This window comes from Lucilia sericata, unplaced genomic scaffold (genome assembly GCF_015586225.1).
Source record: "Lucilia sericata isolate MDLA Ls3-8-SP2 unplaced genomic scaffold, ASM1558622v1 Contig000587F_arrow, whole genome shotgun sequence".
Classification (NCBI taxonomy): Eukaryota; Metazoa; Arthropoda; class Insecta; order Diptera; family Calliphoridae; genus Lucilia; species Lucilia sericata.
In genome coordinates, this window is record NW_023994594.1 from 108,971 (window position 1) to 126,873 (window position 17,903).

Sequence of the window (17,903 nt, forward strand, 5' to 3'; positions counted from 1 at the left end):
ACTATAGACTAGACTATAGACTAGACTATAGACTAGACTATAGACTAGACTATAGACTAGACTATAGACTAGACTATAGACTAGACTATAGACTAGACTATAGACTAGACTACTATAGACTAGACTATAGACTAGACTATAGACAGACTATAGACTAGACTATGACTAGACTATAGACTAGACTATAGACTAGACTATAGACTAGACTATAGACTAGACTATAGACTAGACTATAGACTAGACTATAGACTAGACTATAGACTAGACTATAGCCTAGACTATAGACTAGACTATAGACTAGACTATAGACTAGACTATAGACTAGACTATAGACAGACTATAGACTAGGACTATAGACTAGACTATAGACTAGGACTATAGACTAGACTATAGACTAGACTATAGACTAGACTATAGACTAGACTAGACTAAGACTAGACTATAGACTAGACTATAGACTAGACTATAGACTAGACTAGACTAGACTAGACTATAGACTAGACTATAGACTAGACTATAGACTAGACTAGACTATAGACTAGACTATAGACTAGACTATAGACTAGACTATAGACTAGACTATAGACTAGACTATAGACTAGACTAGACTATAGACTAGACTATAGACTAGACTATAGACTAGACTATAGACTAGACTAGACTATAGACTAGACTATAGACTAGACTATAGACTAGACTATAGACTAGACTATAGACTAGACTATAGACTAGACTATAGACTAGACTATAGACTAGACTATAGACTAGACTATAGACTAGACTATAGACTAGACTATAGACTAGACTATAGACTAGACTATAGACTAGACTATAGACTAGACTATAGACTAGACTAGACTATAGACTAGACTATAGACTAGACTAGACTATAGACTAGACTATAGACTAGACTAGACTATAGACTAGACTATAGACTAGTCTATAGTCTAGTCTAGACTATAGACTAGACTATAGACTAGACTATAGACTAGACTATAGACTAGACTATAGACTAGACTATAGACTAGACTATAGACTAGACTATAGACTAGACTATAGACTAGACTATAGACTAGACTATAGACTAGACTATAGACTAGACTATAGACTAGACTATAGACTAACTATAGACTAGACTATAGACTAGACTATAGACTAGACTATAGACTAGACTATAGACTAGACTATAGACTAGACTATAGACTAGACTATAGACTAGACTATAGACTAGACTATAGACTAGACTATAGACTAGACTATAGACTAGACTATAGACTAGACTATAGACTAGACTATAGACTAGACTATAGACTAGACTATAGACTAGACTATAGACTAGACTATAGACTAGACTATAGACTAGACTATAGACTAGACTATAGACTAGACTATAGACTAGACTATAGACTAGACTATAGACTAGACTATAGACTAGACTATAGACTAGACTATAGACTAGACTATAGACTAGACTATAGACTAGACTATAGACTAGACTATAGACTAGACTATAGACTAGACTATAGACTAGACTATAGACTAGACTATAGACTAGACTATAGACTAGACTATAGACTAGACTATAGACTAGACTATAGACTAGACTATAGACTAGACCATAGACTAGACTACAGACTATACTATAGACTAGACTATAGACTAGACTATAGACTAGACTATAGACTAGACTATAGACTAGACTATAGACTAGACTATAGACTAGACTATAGACTAGACTATAGACTAGACTATAGACTAGACTATAGACTAGACTATAGACTAGACTATAGACTAGACTATAGACTAGACTATAGACTAGACTATAGACTAGACTATAGACTAGACTAGACTATAGACTAGACTATAGACTAGACTATAGACTAGACTATAGACTAGACTATAGACTAGACTATAGACTAGACTATAGACTAGACTATAGACTAGACTATAGACTAGACTATAGACTAGACTATAGACTAGACTATAGACTAGACTATAGACTAGACTATAGACTAGACTATAGACTAGACTATAGACTAGACTATAGACACTATAGACTAGACTATAGACTAGACTATAGACTAGACTATAGACTAGACTATAGACTAGACTATAGACTATAGACATAGGCCTAGGACTATAGACTAGACTATAGACTAGACTATAGACTAGACTAGTCAATAGACTGGTCAATAGAATACTCCGCCAGAATAGTCAAAACACTAAACAAACCATAAACTAATAAATATCCCAGTCCGTAAATTAGCCCAATTACTAGTCCCACAGACACTGAACTAGTCAATAGTCCACAAATTAAGATGGACTTGTGTATTGACCAATCAATAGACTGATCTATTGAGTAATCTATGGATCAGTCTATTGACTGTTAAATGGGCTAATCTTTTGACTGTCTATACACTAATCTATTGAGTTGTCTATGTACTGGTCTATGGACAGTCTACCGACTAGTCTATATACTAGTCTAATACATTGATTAGTATGTTCACAAGATTTTTGACAAGTCTATATACTAGTCTTTATAGTCCATAGCTTAGCCCATAGTTTTATGTCTTGTCTATTAACAAGTGTAGTTGTATTATTAAATATTAGTTTAGCAATTTTAAATTCGTTTGTAATTAAGAGATTAGGGGGTTTTCAATCCCTTGACATTATTTAAATTTCCATCAGTTAATATTAAGCAAATTTAAAACAGATATTTCTATACTTTTGACATATTTAAAATAGTATTGCAAAATCCTAAATTGCTTGTTATATCGTATATAATCGACACAATTTTTAAATAGTATTTTATTAAATATTAAAAATGCAATTTGATTTTTGCAATACCTAATCATTTAATTAATATATTATAATTAATAATATAAATTGAATAATTTAATAAATTTGTGTTTACCATCATCATCATATTGTTCAAAGGTTTAAATAAAACCAATAATAAATAGCCTCAAGCCAATGACAAAACAATTTCAATTTGAATACAAATTGAAAATTGAGGTTAACCCCGAATAATGAATAATGGAAAGAAGTGATCATCGCCACCTAACGATATTTAAACACAATTTATAATTTTCTAAATATAAATACCAACAACAGTAATTATTTACATTATTAATTATATTTCTGAAAAAATTCTCTCGTTAACTTCATTAAAATCAAATTAAACTAACAACATTTACAGTGTTACCTACATTTATGTGTTATTTTTTGTTTTGGAATTTCTTTAATTTCTTTTCATAAATAACTGATGAAATTGAAAAATGTTGAAGAAAAAAAAATAGAAATTCCTTTATTACTTTTTTTTTGATCTATTGACATGAATTGTACTCTAAACCCAGACGTTCAAATGTGAGAAATGTCATGTTTTATATTTATGGCATTTTTTTCTTTTCTTTATTTTGTTTTTGTTTTTATTAGAGAAAATATTCGCATATAAAAAAATGATCAATCAAATTGTCATTTCTATCGATCGCAGAGACGGACAGAGAGATTTATTTATAAAAATGAAAACAATTGTTTTATTTTGTTTTCATTTATGAGTTTTTTAACACGTTTCATTTTTATTAGTTTTTAATTTGGAAAAATTCAAAGTTCAAATTTTCTTATTTAAAATTTTCATTTAGTTGATGTTTATTTATGTGTTTTGAAATAGTAAAGTTGAAATTTTATTCATTTTATTACTTATTGCAGTACATGTTAAGCAAGAAAATTGATTTTTAAGAAAAGTTTTTAATTAAATTACGTGACTTTTATTTTAGGGGAAAAGTAATTAAAATTGTGTTTTATAATTTTAAGTTTTTACTACAAGGATTGAATGGTAGTTCAACTAACACTGTAAAATCAAAGTTTATAAATATATGAAGACCCTTAACGAAAGCCAACTTCACTCGGATACGGTTTAAGACTAGTATGTATGCATCTAGATTAGTTGCCTATGTACCAGTCTATAAACTATTTTTTCAACTAATCTTTTGACTATTGTATGGACTAATCTATTTATTAGTTTATAGACTTATCTGGTCTATGTACAGTCTATTGACTACGCTATTATTAAGTCCATAGGTCAATCTATGGAATATTATGTTAAGCCATGCACTAGTTCATACACAAGTCCGTAGACTAACCCATAGACTTGCCAATAGAATGTCCACAGACTCGACAAAAGTTTACACAAATCTATTGTAGATAGATTAGTTTATAAACTAGTCTATAGTGGGCCAGTCGATGGACTTGCCTATTGACTATTTTATAGACTTATTTATTGAGTAGAAAATAGACCGATCTGTTGACCAGTCTATTGAGTAATATATGGATAAGTCTATTGTACTAGTCTATCGACCTGTCTACAGACTAGTCTAGTCTATTCACACGACTATTGACAAATCTATAGACTAGTGTTTTTACTTGCCAATAGACTAACGAATCTAGTCTTAATACTAGTCTAACTACTAGGTCTAAAGAATATTTCAATCGAATAGTATGATTGAAATTGTCTTTAGACCAATCTATGGACAACTCTAGTGAATAGTCTATTGACTAAACTATTGACTAGCCTATTGACTAAACTATTGATTAGACTAATCGCTAGTCTTTTGACTAGACTAATGACTAGTCTATTGACTAGACTAATGACTAGTCTATTAACTAGACTAATGACTAGTCTATAGAGTATATTGACAAATTAATGGACTAATGTATTGACTAGTCTATTGATTAGTCTGATGACTAGACTTGTCTATTGACTAGACAATGGACCACACTATTGACTTTTGTATTGACTGGACTATTGACTAGATTATTGACTAGTCTATCGACTAGACTATTGCCTAATCTATTGACTATTGACTAGTCTATTGACTAGACTATTGACTAGATTATTGACCAGGCTGTTGAAAAGCCTATTGACCAAACTAATGACTAGTCTACCAAATAGACTATTGACTAGACTATTGACTAGATTATTGACTAGTCTACAGACTAAACTATCGACTAGACTATAGACTAGTCTGTTAACTAGACTACTGACTAATCTATTGACTAGTCTATTGACTAGACTATTGACTAGACTATTCTATTAACTATACTATTGACTAATATATTGACTAGTCTGTGGAATCTATTGACTAATCAATGGACTTATCTGTGGAATAATCTTTTGACTAGTATTTTAATTAGTCTAATGACAAGTGTATTGACGGGAGTATTAACGAGTCAATGGACTAGTCTATTGACTAATCTATTAACTAGATTATTAACTAGTCTATCGACTAGACTATTGACTTCTTTATGGAAAACTCTAGTCTATGAACTACTCTATTGACTAGTTTATTGACAATTCTATAGACTATTTACTAACCTTTTTACTGACTTATATATACATATATTAGGCGAATTACCAGTCAATTGATAAGTCTATGGAATAATCTATTAACTAATCTTTATACTAATCTATGGAATAATCTTTTGACTAGTGTATTGACCTGGCAATTGATTATTCCATTGACTAGTTTATTAACTAGTCTATGGACTAGTTATTGATCTACTGTATTAACTAGTCTATTGACTAGACTATGGAATACTATAGTTTATGGACTACTCTATTGACTAGTTTATGGGCTAGGCTATTAATTGATCTATTGATTAGTCTATGGACTCATCTATTGACTATCTATGAAATAATCTATGGACTAAGCTATGGACTAAGCTATGGACTAAGCTATGGACTAATCTATTGACTATTCTATGGACTACTGGAATAATCTATTGACTATTCTATTAACTATTCCGTTGAGAGCTCTGTTTGTGAGAACCCTTTAAGGCCCTATGGGTCGATAAAGGAGATAAAAACCATAATAAACATCGACAATTAGTAAAGTCTTATTGGAAAATTTCGATGTGCTGTATCGTCTTACCTAAAATCAGGTTAGTCTTAATCTTAGCCTCCGAGCTTTGGAACTACTTTTACTTTTTGCAGTTTTTTTAAGATCTGGCTACAAAATATTTACTTTCAAATTCAAATTGTTCTCGCTTTTTTTCAAAATGTCAAAGTTGACAGGAGAAAATACCATCTTAAGTTTCAATTTGAAAGTAAATTCTCTTTTTTCAAACGCCAAACATTCTATAGAAAATAAAAGAATTTAACTTTTTTGATAATTAATTAAAAATAGAAACTAAAAATATACCAAAATTCTTAAAAAAAAAACTTTTCTTTTCAAATTCAAAATTTTCGAAAAAGCTTTTTATAAATAATTATTTAAAGACATAGATATTTGTTTAGAAAAATAGTTTATCTTTATACTATTATTAACTGTTCTATTGTTAAAAGAAAACAAAACAAAATGGTGTATTATTGTTTTAGTTATACCGTTATAATTAGCTAGATACTAATTTCTTTCAGTGCATTTTAACAGTGTTGCTTGTTGGGATTTGATTGTTGTCTATTACTTTAAAAAGCATCACGTTTTAAAATATTTTTTTGTGTAATTTTTAATTCCATTTTATAGCAAATAGTAGTAGTAGTGGTAGTGAATAGTGTTGTGTTTTCTTCTTGAGTTTTTAATTCAAACAAATATGATACAGTTTTTTTATTTATTTTTCATTTGTTTTTTGTTGAAACATTAAATTAAAAGCAAATCTCTAGAAACTCTTTTTGTTTAGAGTGGAGTAGAGATACTGAAATGAAAATAAAATCAAATGTAATATGAAACCCATTGTTTTTCTTTTTAGAAGAAAACTTAAAATAAAAGCTTGACAAATGAGTTGAAATCCCAATAAAGAAAATTATATAGTATGAAGTAGTAAGTAGTGGGTATCTATGTGTCTATCTATGTATCTATGTATGTAGTTATTACTTTTATTTTATTTATTTTTCGTTTTCTTCTGCTTTATGCATCTTTTCTTTGTTTTACGAGCATTATTATTGTTATTATTTATATATATTGTTGTAAAATAAACACGTTTTTAAACTAAAACAAAAACTAAAATAAATTTTTAAAATTGACAGACGAATGAACGAATACAGCGCAGTGAGTTGGACAGACGAGCAGAGAAATATTTACAGCATTTTTAAAAAAAGACGCCAGAGAAAGTTTATTTTTTATTTTTTTAAACAAATAATAAATCAAATTATAGAAAATAAATTAACTCTTTATTAAAAAAATTAAAAATAAAACATTTCACACATTATAAATGTTGACAAGCCGTTTACAAAAACTGAATTTATAATTTTTGTTTTTTTTTTTTTTTTGCAAAAATATTTTGTATAAATTAATTTAGGGAGTGTTTCTATTTATATTTATATATATTTATATTTTAATTAAATAATCCAATTCCATTATATTTGTCAAAATCATAAATATTTCGCTTGAATTATGCTTATGGCTTCTAGTTTGTTATTATTAAACAAAACTATTGCTTTATTAATTAAATTTAGTTGTAAACTTTATTTATAATTTTCCGCGAAAACTAAATTTTTAATTAAAATTCTACGAAATCATACAATTAAGTTTGGGTGGCTAAACTACCACTTTTTTTGAGCAAAATGTGTCAAGTGTTTAGTCAAAAACAGAATATTTCACACAACTAAATATTTGTTATAGTAAAAGTTCCCAAACGTTCTTTAGCAGGGGCTTCATTCGGTTTCAAGTAGTATATGACTAGTTTAGTCGTTTTAGATCTAGCCTATTTACAAGTCTATGTACTAGTCTACTGACTGATCTGTGGTATAGTCTATTGACTAGTCTATAGACCAGCCTATTGACTATATACTAATCTATTAATTAGTCTGTGGACCAGTCTAATGACTAGTCTTTGGTACAGTTTATAGATTGGTCTATTGAGTAGTCTCTTATCTAATCTATGGATCAGTTTAAGGACTAATCTATTGACTTATCTATATTCTAATATACTAATCATTCTATAGACTAATCTATATTCTAATCTATTAACTAGTCTGTGAATCAGTCTACTGACAAGTCTGTGGTACAGTTTATAAATTGGTCTATTGACTAGTCTAAAGAGCACTTTATAGACTAGTCTCTAGGCTAATCTATGGATCAGTCTAAGGACTAATCTATTGACTTATCTATATTCTAAGCTATTAACAAGTCTGTGGACCAGCTAATCTATATACCAGTATTCGAACTAGCCTATTGACTATTTTATTGATCAGTCTATGGACGAATTAAGTTAATCTATGGATTAATCCACAGAAAGGTTCATAGGCTAGTACATAGACTAGTCAAAAGATTAGTAAATCGACCAGTCTTTTAACCAGTCAACATTCTATAAACTAATCTATAGATTATTCCATATACCAGTCTATGAAATAGTCTATAGACCAGTGTGCAGACTACTAAGTAGTCTAATGTCTATTGACTAGTCTATGAACCAGTTTATACTCTAGATTATTGACTAATCTATGGATCAGTCTATGGACTAACCTATATTCTAATCTATTAACTAGTCTGTGGACCAGTTTATTGACTAATTTACAGATCAGTATAAGTACTAGTCTATTGACTGTTTTATTGATTAGTTTATGGACCAGTCTATATACTCTATTGATTATAATGGACTAATTAGGTTAATCTATGGAGTAGTTCATAGAAAAGTTCATAGACTAGTTAAAAGATTAGTCTATTGGCTAGTCTATTAAGCAGTCAATAATCTATACACTAATATATAGACAGTACTAGTCTATAGAGTAGTCTATGGACCAGTCATAGTCTACAGTGTATTTAGTCTATCGTCCAGTATATGATCAGAGCTTGACATCAGATTTTTCCATCACATCATGATATTTTGACATTAGATGTAGTTTTGTTCATGTAGATCCACTAAGCAGGATTTTTTAGCTAAAGTAAAACAGATATCGTTGTTTATTCAAAATATAAGTAGACAGGTGTCTGGTACTTTTTCGAAATTCGGTTCTTGCTAGGGAGTACACAGGTAAAAACTTTTGGTAAATTTGTTCGTCTCATATATCTTTTAAAAATGTGAACATAGAAGTTAAATTTAGATCTTTGAGACTTGTCGAGCCAGTTTTTAATGGCTCTGTTATTAAATTTTCGGACAATGTTCAATACCTAGGGATCATTTTCGATAAGACTCTAAACTGGAGACTTCATATATTCAAAGCTATCAATAAAGCCATCAAGTTATGATAAGGGCTTCCCTGGACTAAATTTATCGTCTCATTTGTGTCTCCATAACGAGGACCAAGAGAAGTTGTCCCACATATGCTCTTGGTGCGATTCTGCACCATAAGGGTTTACTATCATATGAAATCGGGACGGGTGTCGCACTTGACTGCTTGGCATCTCTAAATGAACTAGGTAGACATAACAAAATCGCACTTTGTTTGGTACCCGGCCACGAAGGTCACTCTGGCAATAAAAGAGCAGATTGTCACGGCGCCCATTTATTGGACCAGTAACATTCTTTGGTATCCTTAAAGGATACACAAGGAAAAAATGCGATTCTTACGTTGAATCTGAATTTCTCCGCCACTGGGAGTCAATATCTGCCAAAAAGCTTCATAACGCTAAATAAAAGCAAATCCCAAAAGTTACTGTCGCTTAACAAGAGTGACCTAAGATTACTAACGGGACTTTATAACGGACATTGTGGACTTAGATACCACCAGCACATTCTTGACAACTATGTGACGAGGTTATGCAGATTCTGTGAACTGTAGAATGAAACCTCTGAATATGTACTTTGTGACTGTCAGCTACTATGGCCTCTCTATGGAGGCGCATTAGTATCGCCTCACCGTATAAAACATTAAGATTCATACGTGTACTTAATCTACAATGGTGAACCAAAGGCTGCAAAAAAGATCTTATCTCAGGTCGTAGTGCTTTGTGCCCTCTCTATCAATCAATCATGCTTTTTGCCAGATTGCAAGCCATACTTAGGGACCAAATTTGGGTGAATAATTTGGTACTTTATACAAAAACAGATATTATAAAAATTTTACCATACTTGATCCCGATCTCTACCAAAAAGTTATGGAAACTCTGACACTTACCGTCAAACCGCAATAACCCATTGTAGTAACCATTAACCAACATTTTAAGTGTCATCTTGACGTTTACACAAAGTTACGACGACGTCGGCGAAAAATTATGACACAATTATGATATTTTATTTAATGTTAAAATAACCGATTTAAAAATGTTGATAAGCTTTCCTCTTTCCATCCATTCATACACTAAATAGCCAGTCAACCAGGCAGACAAACAGGCAAATAGTACCACCAAGTACTAGACCTACCTTTTCGTTGGTTTTTGGTACCAGTAGAGGAGAGAACGTTTTGCCAAGTGTTAATGCGAAATGTGCATGTTTTATGATGATTTTTGGTATGATGAACGTATTAAAAAAAATATTTTTTTTTAACATCATATTATGATGGAAAAATAAAAACATTTTTATTTTTTTTTTTTCAAGAGGAAAATGTGCAATGGACAGACACATACTAGAAGGCAGTTAGTGGCGTTAAAAGGAAATTGTTGGGTTGTGTATTTTTGTTTTCTTTTAGTGGGTTTTTTTAAGTGTTCAGTCTCTTGGTGTTAATTTTAATACATTCTTAAATACTTATTTTAATTTCAACAGATAAAAAGTTATGTGGCTGCTTTTAATGTTTAACTTTGGGAATAACATAATTTAATAAGGTTAAAAAAAAAAACGTTATTTGTTTTATTAAAGGTAATTAGTTAGTTATATGTTGAATTAAACAACAAAAAAACTAAAACTAAAAATATATATTATCATGATCATTTTACTTTCTCCCCTATAATCGTACTTAGACTGTCTTATCCATTAGCTAAAGCAACCTTAACAATAACCAAAAATAGTCAAACTCATCATAATATCCCGGCCATTAAAAATTATGTTAACAAATGGTTTTCTAATACCGCATCTCTCATTACAAGATCGTTTTCAAATTTCAAACAGAAAACAACTCCAACCACATCTAGACAAAGAGCGGCACTTATATTTATGTATCTTGTGCCAGGGTACTTGAAAACTCAAACATTAAGAAAAACACTTGGAAATAGTAATCAATTAAACATTTAAATAAAAATTTTGAAATAATATTTTGTATTCAAAATGTGTCAATGACACGTGTAAGTAAAACAACCACCAATCTAGCAACAAGGCATGTCAAATTTTTGAAAAACAATTAAAACTGAAGTTGTAAATTGACATGAGGGAAAAAGAGATTTTATTGGAGGAAAATTTTATTTGAAATAAATCCTAAAACAATTTGAGTGTTTAACTGAAAATGTTTAAAAATTGGAACCACCATACAGAATGACAAAGAATTTATTTGAAATTCTCTCTTTAAACAAAATTTCTTATCAAGTTTTCGAGATATCATGCCCGAACGAAATTTCGATTTCTTCGTTCTTCAAGATATCTTAACCTAACGATTAAAACAAATAAAAAGTTTTCATTAATTTCCTTTTCATATAAAATGTTTCTTTTTAAAGAAAATTTTTGATAATTTTTTATAAAAAACTAGTGGTGCCCGGTCTGCGTTGCAGGCATGACCAGGGATTTAAATAGTCGGTTAGGTTAGGTGTAGATATAAATTATACCTTTTTTATAACATGTAGATAGATTTTAAAGATAGTCGGTAGTAGATAGGGATTTAGATAGATGATGATTGAAGATGATAAAGTTGATTAGACTCTAGATAGATAATAGATAGATAGATTATATGATACTTAGATAGATAGATTAGATAGATAGATAGATAGATAGATAGATAGATAGATAGATAGATAGATAGTATAGATAGATGATAGAGTCGATAGATAGATAGATAGCTAGATAGATCTAGATAGATCTCTCGATAGATAGCTAGATCGATAATAGATAGCTAGATATAGATAGCTAGATAGGATAGATAGCTCGCTCGATGCTCGCTCGCTATAGATAGCTCGATAGATCGATGATCGATCGATAGATCGATAGCTCGCTCGATGTAGTCGCTCGCTCGCTAGATAGATCGCTACGCTCGCTGATCGCTAGCTCGCTCGCTAGCTCTAGATCGCTCGCTATCTCGCTAGTCTCGCTCGCTGCTCGCTAGCTGGCTCGTCGCTGCTCCTCTCGCTCGCTCGCTCGCTCGCTCGCTCGCTCGCTCGCTCGCTCCTCGCTCGCTCGCTCTCTCGCTCGCTCGCTCGCTCGCTCGCTCGCTCCTCGCTCGCTCGCTCGCTCGCTCGCTCGCTCGCTCGCTCGCTCGCTCGCTCGCTCGCTCGCTCGCTCGCTCGCTCGCTCGCTCGCTCGCTCGCCCGCTCGCTCGCTCGCTCGCTCGCTCGCTCCTCGCTCGCTCGCTCCTCGCTCGCTCGCTCGCTCGCTCGCTCCTCGTCGCTCGCTCGCTCTCTCGCTCGCTCGCTCGCTCGCTCCTCGCTCGCTCGCTCGCTCGCTCGCTCGCTCGCTCGCTCGCTCGCTCGCTCGCTCGCTCGCTCGCTCGCTCGCTCGCTCGCTCGCTCGCTCCTCGCTCGCTGCTCGCTCGCTCGCTCGCTCGCTCTCTCGCTCGCTCGCTGCTCGCCTCTCGCCGCTCGCTCGCTCGCTCGCTCGCTCGCCTCGCTCGCTCGCTCGCCTCGCTCCTCTCGCTCGCTCGCTCGCTCGCTCGCTCGCTCGCTCGCTCGCTCGCTCGCTCGCTCGCTCGCTGCTCTCTCGCTCGCTCGCTCTCTCGCTCGCTCGCTCGCTCGCTCGCTCGCTCGCTCGCTCGCTCGCTCGCTCGCTCGCTCGCTCGCTCGCTCGCTCGCTCGCTCGCTCGCTCGCTGCTTTCCCTTGTTTTGGGGCTTCCCTCCTTCTTTTTGTTCGCCCCGGTTCCCCCCCTCCCTCTTTCCCCTGTCCTCCCCCGCCTTTCCGGACTTCCCCCTGGCTCTCCCTTCTTTTTGTTTTTCTTCCTCTTTCCGCTTTCCCCCGTCTCCTCGACCGTTTTTCCCCCCCCCTCCTGCTCTCCCCTATTCTTCGCCCCCCCCCTTTTTTCATTACCCCCTTAAAGATTTTTGTTCGTTTTTAAATTCTTAAAATCCTAAAGATTAGTTATTTACTCCATGCAATTAAAGCAACACTTCAATTTAAAATACATCACATATGTTGATGTAGGCAAAAAAGACATTTACTCTTCAAATGCTTCTAAACTAAAATAGAAATCCCCACTAATTCCAAAGGTATTTTTGGGTGAATAACAAAGTTAAAAATAGCAGCCAAAAATAAAAATCTATTTTATATAAAGAAATAAAACGAAATGTTGAAAGTTGTAAATAATGATGCTTGCTGCACACTCAAATACAAGAAAAAGTTTTGAAATGTTAAAAATAAATATTGAAAAGAATCTTTCTATATGTAAAACCTTGATTTACAGCACAGATGTGGTGTTTGGGTAGTTTTGGCCATTAGGGGCCTTAAGTAAGTAAAAGGGGAAGTATAAGGAAAAACTTAATAGTTTCAAATTTGTATTTTGGAATATAAAGAAGAAATAAATAAAACACACGTTTTATAGTTTAAATGATATCAAATACTTATATTTTCGTGTATTTGTTTGTTTTAATTTCCCGGAGTAAATATTTGTTTTTTTAAGGTTGTTAAATTGATTTTGAATATTAATAGTATTGATTTTAATTAATTTTTTTTAATTACCGTATGAAAGTGATTAATGATTTAAGTTAATTATTTGTTAAAATTAATTATAATTTTTTATAATCATTTGAAGGGGTTTTAAGTCCAAGGTAGGTGTAATATCTAACCTAGTCTATAGTCTAGTCTATATTCTAATCTATAATCTAGTCTATAGTCCAGTCTATAGTTTATAGTCTAGTCTATAATTTATAGTCTAGTCTATAGTTTATAGTCTAGTCTATAGTTTATAGTCTAGTCTATAGTTTATAGTCTAGTCTATAGTCTAGTCTATAATCTAGTCTATAGTCTATAGTTTATAGTCTAGTCTATAGTCTAGTCTATAATCTAGTCTATAGTCTAGTCAATAGTCTAGTCTATAGTCTAGTCTATAGTCTAGTCTATAATCTAGTCTATAGTCAAGTCTATAGTCTAGTCTATAGTCTAGTCTATAGTCTAGTCTATAGTCTAGTCTATAGTCTAGTCTATAGTCTAGTCTATAGTCTAGTCTATAGTCTAGTCTATAGTCTAGTCTATAGTCTAGTCTATAGTCTAGTCTATAGTCTAGTCTATAGTCTAGTCTATAGTCTAGTCTATAGTCTAGTCTATAGTCTAGTCTATAGTCTAGTCTATAGTCTAGTCTATAGTCTAGTCTATAGTCTAGTCTATAGTCTAGTCTATAGTCTAGTCTATAGTCTAGTCTATAGTCTAGTCTATAGTCTAGTCTATAGTCTAGTCTATAGTCTAGTCTATAGTCTAGTCTATAGTCTAGTCTATAGTCTAGTCTATAGTCTAGTCTATAGTCTAGTCTATAGTCTAGTCTATAGTCTAGTCTATAGTCTAGTCTATAGTCTAGTCTATAGTCTAGTCTATAGTCTAGTCTATAGTCTAGTCTATAGTCTAGTCTATAGTCTAGTCTATAGTCTAGTCTATAGTCTAGTCTATAGTCTAGTCTATAGTCTAGTCTATAGTCTAGTCTATAGTCTAGTCTATAGTCTAGTCTATAGTCTAGTCTATAGTCTAGTCTATAGTCTAGTCTATAGTCTAGTCTATAGTCTAGTCTATAGTCTAGTCTATAGTCTAGTCTATAGTCTAGTCTATAGTCTAGTCTATAGTCTAGTCTATAGTCTAGTCTATAGTCTAGTCTATAGTCTATAGTCTAGTCTATAGTCTAGTCTATAGTCTAGTCTATAGTCTAGTCTATAGTCTAGTCTATAGTCTAGTCTATAGTCTAGTCTATAGTCTAGTCTATAGTCTAGTCTATAGTCTAGTCTATAGTCTAGTCTATAGTCTAGTCTATAGTCTAGTCTATAGTCTAGTCTATAGTCTAGTCTATAGTCTAGTCTATAGTCTAGTCTATAGTCTAGTCTATAGTCTAGTCTGTAGTCTAGTCTATAGTCTAGTCTATAGTCTAGTCTATAGTCTAGTCTATAGTCTAGTCTATAGTCTAGTCTATAGTCTAGTCTGTAGTCTAGTCTATAGTCTAGTATATAGTCTAGTCTATAGTCTAGTCTATAGTCTAGTCTATAGTCTAGTCTATAGTCTAGTCTATAGTCTAGTCTAGTCTAGTCTAGTCTAGTCTATAGTCTAGTCTATAGTCTAGTCTATAGTCTAGTCTAGTCTAGTCTATAGTCTAGTCTATAGTCTAGACTCTAGTCTAGTTTTAAAAACGGAGATAACTACTTTTGTTTCTAAACTCTACAACTATTTTTGCGTATAGTATTCATATGATTTTTATCTTTACAACCAAATATGTAATAATATTTAATGACCTTTAAATAATTTAATACATTATTTAACTTTTACCAACTTTTCTTTTGAATGGAAAATAAGAAAGAAATGTCGTAAAATTATGTTTAAAAATTTTAATGATTTTTTTCTTGTTTAACAAAATATTTTAATTTAATTTCTTTTCTTTTTCATTACAGGTATTTTTATTTTTGAATTTGTGTATTTGAAATACTAACAGAAAACCTAAACAAATTAATCATGTAAGTTTTGTTTTATTGCGTTTATTTTTTTAATTTTTACTGAAATTAATTTTCCTCACGTTTTAATTTAATTTGTTTATGTCCATTTTATTAATAAAAACCTGTTGCTTATATTGTTTTTTTAGCGTTTTTAGAAAATGATTATTTAATTTCTTAAGACAAACACATTATAGTAGAAAAACTTTTACCATTAGGTTTCCAAAAACAAAAGTGATAAACGCCTTAAGTTGGACTTCTAGTAAAAGTTGATAGAGCTCATGGTTTAAAATTTTGTTTACAAAATTTCTATGAATATTTAATGACAGGTAGTTAGTTGTTAGGCCGTTTTTAGAGTTTGTATATTTAGATTTTTGTTGTTTAAATAAACAAATAAATATTTTTTGGGAGAGTTCAAGAGAGTATTTTGCTAAAATAATAATTGATTTATTGCGTAAGATATAAACAACGTGCCCAGATTTTCTAATAAAATAAACAAATTTTTAAGCAGAATTTGAGAAAATTTGACCGTTTTAAAAGAAAATGCGATAGATGTTTTAGATTTCTCTAATTTGGTTATTGCAGCTGTAATGCCTGCCAAAGACTTTGTCTGGCCAGTTTCTTGATAAATACTTTTACAATTACTAATGGTATTGTAATTTGAACATAAAACTCTCAACCGGAAATATTTTTAACTGAATAATGGTATTTATCTATTTATTCTCAACTAACCGGTTATTATGACTAATAACTTGTCAAGATGAAAAACAAACTAATATTTCAAATACGAAAAAATAACTTTGATCTTTAGTTTTTATGAGAAAACTAATGCAATTGTAAGCACGTGAGAATACATTTTTTGTTATGCCTTTGTTTATATTGCCACAAATATCTAACTCCCAAAAAAAATCTTAAACCCCCCCCCCCCCCACTCATATATATTTGTTGGCGAATTTTAAGTAAAATTAATTGCATGCAAAAACCAAAAAACTAAAACAAAAAAATCTATTGCTAAATTTTACCATCAGTTGTAGATACGTATGAATCGTTATATGCTATATAAAAAACTACCATGATTAGGGGTTTCAACTAAACGAACTTTTTTAGGCATTCTTGAGAATTCCAGGAATTTATCAAAATTTTTCTTAGGTCAAGTTAAAGAGAAACACGCTATAAACATCATATCATAAAGACATACAGCTTTGAAAAGAAAAATTTTCTATAAAAGAAAATTTCTGGAAATTTTTCTATAAAAGAACATTTTTGGAAAATTTTGGTAAATTTCTATAAAAGAAAATTTTCTATAAAAGAAAATTTTTGGAAAATTTTCTATAAAAGAAAATTTCTGGAAAATTTTCTATAAAAGAAAATTTCTGGAAAATTTTCTATAAAAGAAAATTTCTGGAAAATTTTCTATAAAGGAAAATTTCTGGAAAATTTTCTATAGAAGAAAATTTCTGAAAATTTTTCTATAAAAGAAAATTTCTGAAAAATTTTCTATAAAATGGAAAGTTTTTGTAAAATTGTCTATTAGAAAATTGTCTAAAAGAAAATTTTCTATAAAAAAAACTATTTTCTATAAAAAGAAAAATTTATGAACATTTTTTATAAAATTCATGAAATTTTTCTATAAAAAGAAAATTTATCGAAAATTTGTCTTTCAAAAGAAAATTTTATGGAAAATTTTTCTATAAAATGAAAATTTTTCTATAAAAAGAAAATTTTATGGAAATTTTTCTAGAAAAAGGATTTTTTTTGGAAATTTTTCTATAAAAAGAAAAATTTAGGGAAATTTTTTATAAAAATAAAAAAATTTAAGAATATTTTTGTCGAATTTCCACAAAAAAACCCTAATGTAACATGGCTCAAAAACTCTACTTCTGCAAGTTTAATATGGTTTGGTTATTGCACAATGGCTGAGTAACAAAAAACACAACTATAGAAACAAATAAAACAAAATTGTAGTTTAAACACACAGAAAATTCGCAATAAAACAAATAGAAGGAAAACCAATGATAAAAAAGAAAAACGTTAAAACAATAAACTTAACCACAAAACAGACGCAAACTTTTTTGCAAAAAAAAATACACCGAAAGAAAAATTTAGCTAGAAATAAAAAGAAAACATATTTTGCATAAAAACCAAGTTTTTTTTGTTAAAGCAAAGCAGTGGTGGTCTTTAAAAAGAGACTTGCTTCAAAGTTTATTACTGCTAATGAAAGCTTGAAACTGGTCGTTTTGTTATTTTCGTTTCGTATTTGCTCGTTTGTAAAATTTATTG

General features: G+C 31.4%; 1 protein-coding gene across 2 annotated transcripts in view; it reads left to right on the forward strand.

Moving 5' to 3' along the window:
- Window positions 1-17,903, forward strand: part of LOC119606466 (serine-rich adhesin for platelets) — a 148,866-nt gene that overhangs the window by 16,868 nt on the left and 114,095 nt on the right. Inside the window, exon 2 of one of the 2 annotated variants that reach the window (XM_037959981.1) lies at window positions 15,585-15,647. The exons of the other annotated variant lie outside the window; for it this stretch is intronic. The gene's annotated coding sequence lies outside the window, so the exon portion shown is untranslated. The remainder of the gene's footprint in view (window positions 1-15,584; window positions 15,648-17,903) is intronic. 2 annotated transcript variants of the gene reach the window in all.